Source organism: Diadema antillarum, unplaced genomic scaffold, assembly GCF_040938485.1.
Source record: "Diadema antillarum isolate AM-2024a unplaced genomic scaffold, OU_Dant_1.0 scf00000122, whole genome shotgun sequence".
In the NCBI taxonomy this organism is placed as follows: Eukaryota; Metazoa; Echinodermata; class Echinoidea; order Diadematoida; family Diadematidae; genus Diadema; species Diadema antillarum.
The window spans coordinates 683845-697654 of NW_027271011.1; the positions used below are offsets into that span (position 1 = coordinate 683845).

General features: G+C 40.2%; 1 long non-coding RNA gene across 1 annotated transcript in view; it reads left to right on the forward strand.

Moving 5' to 3' along the window:
- The first annotated feature begins 8647 nt into the window (after positions 1-8647).
- The window catches only part of LOC139720106 (uncharacterized), a 140312-nt gene continuing 135149 nt past the window's right edge, over positions 8648-13810 (forward strand). Inside the window, exon 1 of the long non-coding RNA XR_011710147.1 lies at positions 8648-9121. This is a non-coding gene — a long non-coding RNA (uncharacterized lncRNA). The remainder of the gene's footprint in view (positions 9122-13810) is intronic.

The following is a 13810-nucleotide window of genomic DNA, read 5'->3' on the forward strand; positions in this document are numbered from 1 at the left end:
ACTTGACTTCTGACTGACCCTTTAGTAAGTTTATGCATTGAGTAATTTTCAAGGTATAAAGAGTGTAATTACAGTATAAAAAAGATTTTTTTTTTGCATTCAAACCTGGCCTTGACCCTTCACCTTTGACCTTTGACCTTCTGGCAGGAAATTTCCAAGAGAATCACCATTAGGTAATGCATATATATTAAGTTTTAAAAATAATAATGCAAGCATTGCATATACTAGTATATGAGGGAAATGGTAAAATTTTGACGAGTTGACCTTGACCTTTGACCCCCTGACTATTGACCCATGACCCCTAAATTCCCTAGATAATCCCTGCCAGTCAGTACATGTGTATGTCCCAAGTTCCATGAAGATACATTGAACCATTTGTGAGAAAAGTGAAATTGTACAATTTTCACCTAATCTTTCACCTTTTGACCTTTGACCTTATGACATGAAACTCTCTCTGGAGAATCTTTATGCAGTAATACATATCTACACTAAGTTTCAAGAAAATACCTTTCGGCATTGCATGGATACGGGGAAATAGCAACATTTTTAGCATTTGACCTTGACCTTGACCTTTTACCTCTTACCAATGTCACTAAAATCTACTCAACTAATTGCCGTATGCATACATGCTTGGACCAAGTTTGGTGACAGCTGCTTCATCCAGTTTTGAGTTATCACGTAAAAAGATAAATTTTAGGATTTGACCTTGATCTTTGACCTTTGACCTCTGTCCGATTTCACTCAAAAATTAATCAAATGATTGTCCCACCATACATCATCCTTGGACAAAGTTTGGTGAAATTTGCTTGATCCAGTCATGATTTATCGCGAAAACAGATACAATTTCATGATTTGACCTTGACCTTTGACCTTTGACCTTCGGCCGATTTCACCCAAAATCTTATCAAGAAATTTCCCCATCATACTTTATACTTGGACCAAGTTTAGTAAAATTCCAGTCCGTATTACTCAAGTTATCGCGTAAACGAATGCGGACGGACGTACGGACTGACGGACAACCCAAAAACATAATGCCTCCGGCACCACTTCGTGGCGGAGGCATAAAAAGGTAATCCAACTCTAGAGGATTACACCATTTCATAACTGTCAGTTATGTATAGAGTGCAATGTTGATTGTAAGGAAAGGGAACTCTTCCTCCTCCTCCAAGTTTGAGTGTTATCAGGAATTAAGAAGCAAGGAATGTCTCACTGAATGGATGGGATCTGTCAATGAAAGTGATCAAATTAACAGAACAGCCTGCACGACTGCGGATTTGTGTTTAGGGTTTCTTCTGACCTTCAACATGGTCACATTGTCGATAAGTCACTCCCTCAAAGGCTAACCCATTATCCATTATCTTCATAATCAAGACAGGGTTTGTCGCTGCGAGTTAAAGTGTGTTGAATATGAACGGAGAAATATGGACTGTGTGGGTTAGCCTTAGTGGGAACGACCGAGTTTCTTTGTCATTGTTGTCTTTATAAAGTTCATATTATGCTCAGTCATGCATGGCATTTGTCACCATAATTAGATAACAATGGAAAGGGGAAGACTTCTTCTAGAATCTTTCCTCACAACAAACATTGTGCTCTCCACATAACTGACAATTATGAAGTATTAGCCCTCCAAAGTTGGATCCTCCCCCCCCCCCTTTTTTTTTTTGATACGCACTGTACACCGTCCTACTCTGTGGCGTTGGGGCTGTTCCGACAGATCAGATAACACGATATTTCAGGAATCCTCCGATCACCGATTAATTGCAGTGATTATTCTCCTACAAATGACCTTCTTTGCAATGAATCAATCTCCTGATTGCTCAGCTTATGATTAAGTGATAAACGAACCTTGGTAAAAACTGCCCATCCGTGCACAATGATTTTCGAGGTCTCCATTTGGTTAGCTTGAAGTGATAAACTGGGAACTCGTAGGCTGATTACGTGTACTCTTCATAACAATGATATTCACGTAAACACGGAGAACTACGCAGGAAAGCAAAAGATGATCACATCGAAGAAAATCCAAAGAAGAGTTAGTATTCTCTTTGTTTTTCTTTAATGCGCATCGTTTTCTTCTCTTTCTTTGATGCGCATCATTATAAAGAAAAAAAAAATCCTTACCGAAAAAAGCGAATGATTCACTTGTCGCCTTGGTGTCTTCATAATCAAAGTGCGCCCTCAACGTTCGTCACTTGGCCTTGTCCACAGTCTGTGGTGTATGTGCTACGCTCGGAATCCAAGGAGGAAATATATCAGGCCTTTTTGTGACTACATACAATAGTCACACAATGGAATGGAGACATAATGTCTGTATGGAGGGTTATACTTGTTATATTATGCTATTTTCATACTTGTGAGTGAAAGCGTCTTTTGAGAGAGAAAGAGAAAAGGAAAGATAAATGGACACATAGAGAAAGAAACGCAGAGAGAGAGAGAGGAGGGAGGGAATGGGAGGTAATGAAGGGGAGGGCAGTCTTTGTCGTAAGTTAACTAACAAGTTCAAGTTTGGAGTTAGCCAAAGGTTTTCCTTTGTGTTGCGTGTGTTTTATATGTCTCTATATTAGTTGTTGTTGTCAGGTTAATGAAATGAAATATTGGCAGGCGGGAGAAGTATTAAATAAATGACATTCGACCTTGAAATAATGGGATTAGCATCATTATGGATTGATTATACCGGCGGTCTTCACTGACCGAGGCCGGCTGGAATCATCGCGAACCAAACTCAAATTCTGAGTGATGAACGAGAGAAAAAGAGAATCACATTATCGCATCAAATTAATTAACGTTGCCGATCTCATGATCCGCTCACTGGGCGCGTATAATAGGAAGCAAAGTCCCGTTGGCAACTTTTTATAAAGGTAATACAGCACAGCCAGCTGACAGCCACAAAGCCCAACTCTTAAATTCAGTGTAATCAGGACGTTGCGCTTTATTGCATAAAACGTCAAGAGCCGGAAGCGAGCCACGGGATATTCCATCATGGCACTACAAAGGGGGTAATCCTGCATGTTTATGTTTGTTTTTTGATAATACTTCATTCTTTCTGCCAAAGACATTCCGCGCAGAGCCTGACCAAAGCAAAATCAAACTCCAACTAATTAGATAGAATAAAAAGAAAAAGAAATGATGATAAAAAATAGCATTTTCACTTCAACCTTTAGCAACTGAAGATACTGTACGGTTCTGGTGCGTTGAGCTGGCTCAGTCGGTAGCGCGTCTGCCTCACGATCTTAAGGGCCCGGGTTCGAACCTGAGTCTGGACCGATCAATGTTGTGTGTAAGCATGCCGTCCCCTCTAGCAAGAGGCAAAACACTCTGTCCCTCGGATAGGACATAAAATGGAGGTCCCGTGTATGAGAGAGTAACAACTCGTGCACGTAAAAGATCCCGCTTCATTCATTCATTGTAAAGAGCAGGGTGTTTAAGCCGGTGAAGTGGTCTCAACTCACATCCAACTGGACCCCATGGAAGACCAGCTTAACATAGCTGATTATGGGCTATCCAGTCATCGTCTCAGATGGAAATGAGCACCCCCGCCCCATAAAAAAATACCTATGGTTCCCTGGAATTATATACAGTGATATTGCTCTTATTTCGACAACTTTCTAAAATGATGAAAAATAGCTTACTGCATGTTTATTTTTTTGTCTATTATAAGTTATGTTTACCAGGAAAATGGTGTGTTACAGAAGTAATTCTGACATACTTATATTGACCTTTGGCCTCTTTCAAATTACATGATTATAATTATATTCTATATGAAAATACAAAAATAAAATGGTAAAGCATAAAACTATTAAAAAATGGACGGGCGGTTTCGGGCGTTTTAGTGAGAAATAAGAAACGCTTGTCAATCTGTTAGTTCCAATCTTCCCTTTGTCGTAACTGTCGTTGTTTTGACTTTATAGTTATTGTCATCATCATCGTCCAAATCATCATCATCATCATCATCATCATCATCATCATCACCGTAATGATGATTATCATCAGAACATTTTAAAGCGTTCACACTAAAAACAGGGGTTCGGAGGTTCGCTCCATCTTTTTCACTATTTTTTGTGCCTGTTTATTTTTGTTTTTTCGTTCCTTTTTTATTTTGTTTTGTTCGACATGAACATATATCTTCTTTATCAAAGAGCTGGAGCAGGTTTTATTGAAGCTCCGCAGTTTACTCTGAATATTAACGAGAACTTTGGCGGTTCCGCTAGCACAAGCAAACTTCTGGTGAACTATACGCCTGCGAATTAGATATTAGAGTCATCGCACAGAAAATTCATTTGAGAAAAGCGATAAAATACATTTTTCTCTGAATGTCCCTGTTGTCCATGTATCAAGGACATCCTAGTGTATCTTATTGAGGCACTTGATATTGAGACAAGGGAAAATTGTTTACACATTCATCACTGTATACTTTGCTAAAAGAAGCCCCACGGCCTAATAAAGCATGCGTCAGAACGTAAAGAACGACCAGTTTGCATGTTCTTCTTATGTAGTTACGGCCATTTGTCGTTAGATCAACAAGACAATAACGTGCATGATCACGCATTACTATGATAACAGATGGATAACGCAGTCTTTGCTGAATTGGAAACGAGGTCTGATATAACGGCGTAGTAAAAGGGAAATGCATCCGCAATTCTCCGCAACTTTCTTTCGCATTTCTGTCAAAAGTTAATGTCAACATGGTTTGATACAGCTCCATATGCTTTATATTCAGCTATTCATTATATGTTTCTTCGACATTTGTTCTATCACTGATGCATTGAGCTGAAAAAGAAAACCCTACAAAACATGAAAGTATGTCGACTTCAAAGAATATTGCATCAATAATCGCGCTGTGAAATGTGGAAATTAAAGATAAAAATGGACAGGGTATATGATACGTGTTCATACTCTGGGTTTTGTTCACTGGTTGCATGGTTGCACGGTTCGTTAGTGTTAATCTTTGCCGATCACCACCAAACGAGAAAGAAAAAATTAGTTCCACTGACAATGAATGAGTCAAACATTATGCAAATCTGTAATCGCCTGCATACTTACTGCAACTTTCCAGTTAGAGATACCCCTACTTCTATTCTCGAAATTGAGTAGCACTTTACAGGAGAACAATGACAAGTACATGTATTTTTTTTTGTTTAATCGTTTTGTCACAGCATTTGTGATTATTGTCAGTTCTTGTATCAGTTACAAGATGCACGGTCACAACCAGTGCAAAGATTGATATGATAAATTGTGTCACAAACATGTTATCATACATTTGCTTCGCATTCGAAGGAAATGGCTTGGCGCCCGGATTTTATAGGGATGGTATAGTTTGAGTTAAGATGGGGACTTCAGGTTTCCAACATATTTTTTTTTGTGAGATAATGAGAAAGCTGTAATATGAGATATGAAAGAGCATACGCTTCTAAAAGGAATTCAAAGTTTATTTGATGAAGATCGGTTTTGAAATGGCTGACATGAAACAAAGACCTTCTAATAAAAGGTGAGACCCACCTTTTTTTAGAACTTAAAATCACCCGTATAAAGACCATAGAAATGCAATTATTGTTATTATCATCACTGCTATTATTATAATCATTATCATAACCACTTTCTTTTACTTTTACTTAGTTTTTGGCTATCTCAGCAATTTCAAAGCCGAATTTCATCAAATGAACTCCGAATACCTCTTGATATTGTAGGCTCTTTGATATAAGCGGTTTCTGGTCTTCTCGCAAAAAGTTAGAATTTGAATCCCAATCTTAACCAAAACTACACTATCCCTTTAATATGTTTACATTCAGGAAAAAGAAGAGCGGCTGAAGAGTAGAATAGTGATATAATTTAAAGTATTTACTATTTATATGTACACCCCCCCAAAAAAAATAAAAATAAAAATAAAAAGGCAAACAACCTGACGCGTGTGTGTTTGTTATTTGTGATCATGCCTTTTATCTGGATTCACCTGTAGTACTTGGAATCGGATAAATGTTTTCTACCTGATCGAATTTAAGAGCGGGAATCAGGGATGAATTTTTCGTGTGTGCACACTAAATACAGAGACGACAGGGAAAAAACAGATAGGTAACAGAAAAAATAGGAAATGAATGGTATCCTGTGATCAATATTCATGAAAAGACCACTGTGAATCCAGCTGTCGAATTGAAGAAATTGATAACCCCTCCTGTAGAGCAAATATTCGTATGACGTCACACAAAACACACGAAGTGTGTAACAGGGAAATAGTTACGTCAAATCGCCACTTGCCTGAAGAAGGGCCATAGGTTTGCCGTATTCAATAAAATCCGGTAGTTTCAAAATTAGGAGCAACTCCAGACAAAGGAATGACATCATTTTGTGCGTGGGTACGTGCGTATGCGCGCGCACTCGTGCATGCATGTGTGTGTGTGTGTGTGTGTGTGTGTGTGTGTGTGTGTGTGTGTGTGTGTGTGTGTGTGTATGTGTAAATGTGTGTGCGTGTGTGTGCGTTTTGGATGACGCCATAACATTTTCACGTCGGGGTTCGCCGAACTCGGGAGCAGTAAAATGTTGCTCCCCAGTATTGCCTCTTTACTCCCGTGCTTCCGGTAGATGTGGAGGTTTGCTGTGGAAGTCAGCTTTGACATGTTTGAGATAAAGATATTCTGATACTGTTGTGGTTTATACCCCCATTCCACAGAGATTTCCTCTCATCGGTCACTCATCGGAAGCAAAGTTTATAGCAACCGGTCACCCACCGAAGTGTATCGAATCGCAGTCCGATGGATCCGACTTGTGTTGGTCGACTATCATGTCAGTGTCAGACATATCGGGCGGTGATCCGATGAGGCAAGATCGTCCGATGAGGATCACGCGCCACACGTTTGACACTCACCTGATAGTCGACCAACCAAGTCGGATCCATCAGACTGCGATCCGGAACACTTCGGTGGGCGGCCGGAAACAACAAACGTTGCTTCCGACGAGTGACCGATTTGAAGAAATCTCTTTGGAATGGGGGTATAAGTGACTATTAATCCATTGGCCAGAATTCACGAAGGTGGTACAAATAATGAAACCATGGTTTGAGCCATGGACAAAAACCATGGAGCGCCACGTGTCGCACGGAATATTTCGTTACGAAATTGGTCATTTTGTCGACAAAATGACCGTTTCGTTAACGTGGACGAAATGTTCATTTAGTTTGAAAATGTTGTTATTTCGTTACAAAATAATCATTTCATCGACGAAATGACTGATTTCGTTAAAAAAAAAATATTCCATGCGACACTTGGCACTCCATGGTTTTTGTCCGTGGTTTAAACCATGGTTTCATTTGTACCACCTACGTGAATTCGGGCCATTAAGTGTGGTAGCGTTGTAGGCCTCTGCACACTGTCCAAACTCCGTGGCACAGAACAGAAGGGGTTAATGACCTTTAAGGCCTCTGGAGATCGTAGATTCAAGTGCCATCGGAGTGCTCACGAGCTTCTGATGCTATGTGGGGATATGACTTGGCAGTGGGCGTTGAGTTAGCTCGGTGAGTAGCGCGTCTGCCTCACGATCCAAAAGGACCTCAGTTCGATCCCCGAGTCCCACTGAGAAATATGTGTGTAATCGTACCGTCCCCTCTAGTAAGAGGCAAAACACTCTGTCCCCCGGATAGGATATAAAATGGAGGTCACGTGTGTGAGAGAGTCACAGTTCATGCACGTAAAAGATCCCGCTTCATTTATTATCGCAAAGAACAGGGTGTTAAACCCGTTGAAGTGGTGCCCGCCTTACATGCAACTGGACCCCATAGAAGACCAGCTAGTGCAGATATATATATAGGCTATCCAGCCATGTTTCAGATGGAAATGAAACACAGAAAGAAACAAACTGTGGCCGGACCATCATGGAAGAACAATGTGTTACCCTGCTCAAATCAATCATATCAAATGTATCATGAAAAATGCTAGTATTAACGTTATTATCATCATCATAATCATCATCATCATCATAATCATCATCATCACCACCACCACCACCACCACCATCATCATCATCATCATCACCACCACTATGAGCTTGACACCGATGATGTGTTATGTATCTATTTGTGGGACATGTTTATGTCAAACAGGAATTGTCAGGCCCTCTCACACATCCCAAGCTGAAGCAATAAGGACAAGACACGGACTCACAAGGACTCACAAAGAATTTGCTAAGGAGTAACAACGAAAAAGCTTTGAAAAAAGGAAAAGAATAGAAAACAAAACAAAACGGAACAATTTGCTGAGTGTCTAGCCAGTAAATAGCAATCTGTATGAAGATATAAAAAAAACAAACAGAAACATTATTGAAAAGTCAAGATCATTTTCCAATGGCTCCATTCACATGAATTCATAATCAGGGTAGGTGTTTCATGAATATCTTATGTTCATGATCGTTTAAAAGTGTCTGTATGAACAGACAGCGCTAGTGAATATTGAATTTGCGCGAGGGAGTACGATTCCCCTCCTTCTCTGATGTACCCCCTCCCCCATGAGATGAGCAAAGTAGGTACAGTCTACGACACCGCTCTATGCCAACCTGCGCACACGAATTGACCAATCAGCGACGAGCTGTTGAGCAGTTTTGGAAAACTAATGGTCTCCCGGTGTGAGTGCATCACCGAACAACTCGCATAGAAGTCGCCTTCATTAAGAGCGTTCACGGGCTGCTCTCTTCTCGTTGCTTTCACTTAAAGGAGTCTTTGTTGATGGGGAACAATTCAGCGCTGCGGTAGGTTGAAGAAGAGACTGATATATCTCTTGACATCGTTCCATCGCTGGTCATCTTTTCCTTTTGGTTCGCTCCGGATTTTTCCCCCTCAGTTTTTCTTCTTCTTTCAGCGTCACGTCGATATCTAGCGAGAAGCTGTGGGCAAAAACGATTTGCTCGCGGAATAACACGCGCCGCGGTGCCCCGAGCGCATTACTCGCTTCATCCGCTTTCCTCTGGGCTTGATACAGTTTCGGCGACCACCAAACCTCGTTGCCAACCAGGTGCTAACAAGCGGAATACGTTTCATCAGGTAACGGGAAGCTGGGCGAGGCTTCTTCCTACCAGCCACCAAAGATGAGGTTATTTTTGGCGCTACTGGCCCTATGCCTTCTGATTGCGTCCTTGGCAGTGCCAGGTAAGTCGCTTTAAGATTTCATCTATGCAATTAGCTTCTTATTCGTTGGTGATTCTTCCTCTTGACATTTGATGTGCAGATGTCTAGACGTATTTCTTCAAACTATACCTTATCTCTTTCGGCGCCATGGATGGAAAAAACTTTGTCTTAAATGGCTGCGGTATCAACATTCGCCTTCACTTATTATTCGTAAACGTCGTGTTATCATCTTGTTATTGGTGAAAATGTGTCCATTTTTATTTCCACAGCTAAATTGGGTGTTTTTTTTTTCTTCCATTCACGAACAGCGTCGCGTTTAATGTTTTATCAAGATTTGGCGAGTTAGATGTTTGCTTCTGATTAGTTGTGTGATAACGTGAACCATTAACAAAAAATAATGATTATGGATACAAGCAAGTTGAATGAGGGCTACATCTACATCTTTCTCATAATTCTTAATTTTCATCTTTATCTTCCATTATGTATTGAGCTGCGGGGTTTTGACCTCTATTAGGTAAATTAGTGTTATTACATCGCCGCATTTCTGTCGTATTACAGTATTCTCAAAGCAAAGTCAAACTGCTTCTAGCAAACTTTATCGTTTTGAGGGAATCCTTACCCAATGTGGGCTTTCATGAGAATATCAAATGAAGCACCCCAAAAATGGAGGCTAAACAAAATTAACAGACGTTTATGTGATAGAAATCATTTATTTTTATTTAGCGAAGGTCCGCCATGTACGAATCGCCGTTGCTACTAAAGTTGATACAATTCTAGTAAAATTCTGTGATTGGTGTAATCATTAGCATTTATTTTCTTAACTTTGCTTCGCAAAGAAAAGACATTGAGGGCGGAATTTGATCAGGTTTCAGGGAGATTTCTAATGGACCATGAAATCATTACCTCAACTAATTCGCTAATGGCATTGTGACAAATATTACTCCATGAAAGCATGTGAAGTTTTAACCCGTTGAAGACGAGTGGCGAGAGAAATTGGGCAGGTGTCTATGGGAAATGCGTGTTAAGAGTTAACTGTAATGAAATGTCTACCATTCTATTTGACTACCGTTTACATTGTTGATTAAAGTCGACTACGATTTTAAATAACATTTTTTCTCTTCACAAAGTCGCAAGCCATAATCTTAAGGTGCAATGTTGACAACAGAATCGAGGTATAGAAAACATATAAAAAATCAACATCAACAACACACACACACGGAAGATAAAGTGTGAGAGCAGAAAGTTGGTACGGATATTGCATTACTTCAACAGAATGTGCATTTATGGGAAAAGACTCTTCATGATTAAGCATTTAGCACCCGAAAGCGTGAAACCTTTTCATGGGTATGGAATCATTGTTTACGTTTCATTATATCTTGTGTGCGCTGGTATGTCTCCCGTACACAAAGATGACAGCGCACGTTCGTCGTTTTGACGAACAATTGAATTTTGAAACACCGGCTGTGTATTATACAAACACATTATCGCCGCAGTGTGAGCGCTCTTAATGAGGTATCCCGTGTAATTGCAACACAATGCTGTTTGACCAATGACCAGCCATCGCTGAATGACCTGCCTTGACTACCGTGTAATACTCCTCGGCCTCTAAGAGCCTCTGGTTAGCGCGAGTCGGCTGCGATTTCGTTTGATGATTTACATTATCATCAGACCAAGATTAATAAAGGAAATGGTATCGTTGGATTCGTCGATCGCACGGCGGGAGAATGGAAGAAGTTAGCGGGAATATCATAATTGCAAAATCTCAGAATGTCTCAAAGATCAATAAGTTCGCTCTTTCCATTTCATGTTCGTGCAGAGCGATGACATGATTTACGTGCAAAAGACTGCAACTTTCTTCAGGGCATAGCAGGATCCCTGATTTTTCTTGAGTCTCATTTCGGTTAATTTTCTTGTTCTTTTCTTTCTTTCTTTCTTTCTTTTTTGAAAGGCATAGATTGAAGAAAGCAAACGTTTTATGATCAGTCTGCCCTTTGTATCTCCTTAATCTCGTGAATTTGTACAAACTGGAGCAAGAGCAAAAGTAGAAATCTTTCTCTGGCCTCTTTTCCTAAAGAGAGCCATTAGAAAATGACGAATGTAAGCAAAACCCATAAGAATATCAATACTATTGCGCACTCCTATATACAATATCTATAATGATTGCTACCCCACCCCTTCCCGCGGTGTACGCATGCGGATGTCTACGGCCATTGATGTATACAAAGAGCTCAAATGACCAACTTGATGTTTCGAAGATAGGTAGTTAAACCCTTGTAGGACCACTTCTTAGGGATACAATTGACATTTCATAAAGTACAATTGCCGGCAGTGATGAGCGAAGCATGGCTAAAGCGGAGGCCAGACCGATCGGAGTGATGTTGAGGAATGTGGTCAGAAAGATAATATTCGTGGTTTTCCGGTTTTCCTACGAATTGTTACCAAGTCTAAAAATATTCATCTTCACTGATGCATCAAATAAAAATAGCGGAAAGCTTCTGTTTGTCTATTTTCTTTTTGGCGTTGTAGTTTGGAAAGGTTCGCCGCGGAGACGTCTCCCGATACTTGATTAATTGGCATAGAGATCGCCATTGCGACATTGTCGGGGGTACGTGGGTTGTCTTTGCTCTAGGAAGATAACTTACCATGTGACTGTGTCAGAACAACATAAAAGTAAAAGAAAACAGAGAGGGATATTGATTGTTATCGGAGATTGATTAAAAATTGATACAACCAGGGAGCTCACGACAACTCATGCAGTCGCAGCGTTGCTCGCACGAAGGTCGATGCTGCTAGGGTTTTTTGTTGTTCTTTTAAAAGTTGTTTCTTTTGCCAATGGATTTGTTGAGAATGGGGCGGTATAGAGATCTCCGTAATGATGTTAGCAATGCGTGTCTGGAAGGCGTTCCTCAGTGTAAGAACACATGGATATCCTTCCTCTTAGGTTAACGACCGAAGCAAACACTTCTCACTCAGCATAACCAGTGTCTCCAGTGATTATTATTACGAAGAATTAAAGTTTCAAGAAATCAGAAATTATTCCTTCTTTCGGCCGCAGTATAGCTGAGAAGATTAAAATATAAATCTTTTCTTTTTAGTCTTGTAGAGACATAACAATCAAGAATTTGATGCTTGCTTGCAATTTTATATCTGTCACCGTCTCTAGTAACGCAGATAAAAAATGTTATTAGATAACAGCTGTTAGATTACATGATTTTACAGTAATCAGTAAGATGGAAACGTTAAAAAAGTGCACATTTGAAAGCCATTCGATATCAATTTTCTCATCATTATCACAGTCCTCACTTACAAGCGGCATTCCTAGAGCCCTAAAAATGGCAATAAGGCTCGCAAACAAGGTTACAGTTTCCACGGAGAGAATCAGCGCTGACTGATTTCGACAAGTCGCAAGAGGGAATTAGTGATAATAAAGTGAGTTGTTAGTTATCTCAATTACAGCGAGTTCGTATACAACACGGCCTGGATATCAGCAACGCTCTTACCGCAGGTCCCACTGGCTCTGTGATCATAAATAATTTCCCTTAGTCCTTGGCATTGGAAACCGTGTTAGGTCTCCCCGGGGACGACACCTGGGCATAAAAAGTTCAAGTTTGTTAGGCGAGGCGTGTGAGGCGATGGGATCACGGAGCGACCACGGATCGGAAATATAAAAAGGCAAAGACTGTTATGTTTGGGGGCGGCGAGTATAACCACAATTTCTGCTTCCGTCGGAAGTGATTAATTTCTCAAGAAAGAAAATAAGGCGGATGAAAAATAGCGTTTCGAGAAGCTCACGGCGAGAGTAGGAAACGAATGACTGGGCAGGAATTGAGCGACTAATGAAAAATACCCTCGGGTTGGTGATGGGAGAGGAAAAGACAAACCAACCGGAGATGTTCTGTGACTGATTTTATCCTTTATGAACTCTGGGTGCGAAGAAAAAGTCATGGCCAGTTCTAAGAATGACCGACAATGGATTGTTCTTCCTCCTCATCGCCCAAGGCAGCACTCAATTAAAGAACGTGTCACTCTACTATCTGCATCCTTGAAACTGTAAACTTCGTTCAGGTAATTTTCACCACTTGGAGACTGTGATAAAGCTTATTTTTAACTTTAAAATCCTATCAAATCATCTTCTTTGTTATCAAAATTGTACAAATCATCTCCTTTGTTATCAAAATCCTATCATATCATCGCCAGACTATCAATTGTAATGCCGGATAAAGTGTGAGTGCGCGGCAAAAAGTCACAGACCACTGACCTTCTGGAGTCCATTATGTTGCCCTATGCTGTTCGAGAGGTTGCAGTATTCATCCTTATCTGCAAATCACTATTTGAATTTTTGAAAAAAAAGTGTTTTGGGGAAAAAAATACAAAAGTGAATGAGAAATGAACTCTGAATTTTCTCTTATTGGTCACAATGTAGCAATATTTTGATGAACGTGAATCTCCAACCTCCAAGCAAATCTTAACACTTCACTACATTTGAAAAGAAAACTTGGAACCTGAGATAACATTCCATCTTCTCAGACTGCCATAACCCCCTCAGTAAATGTTTTCTTCGATGTCAACCTCAACCAACACAGTGTTCGACGCACGGTGGAGTTTGGGAAAATACCAAAGACATCAATGGGGTGCACTATGAATTCCATAACATAAAGTGGTTCTTACATTCTTTTTCTTGTCGTGCAAGTTCTTCTTCTTTTTCTGCGT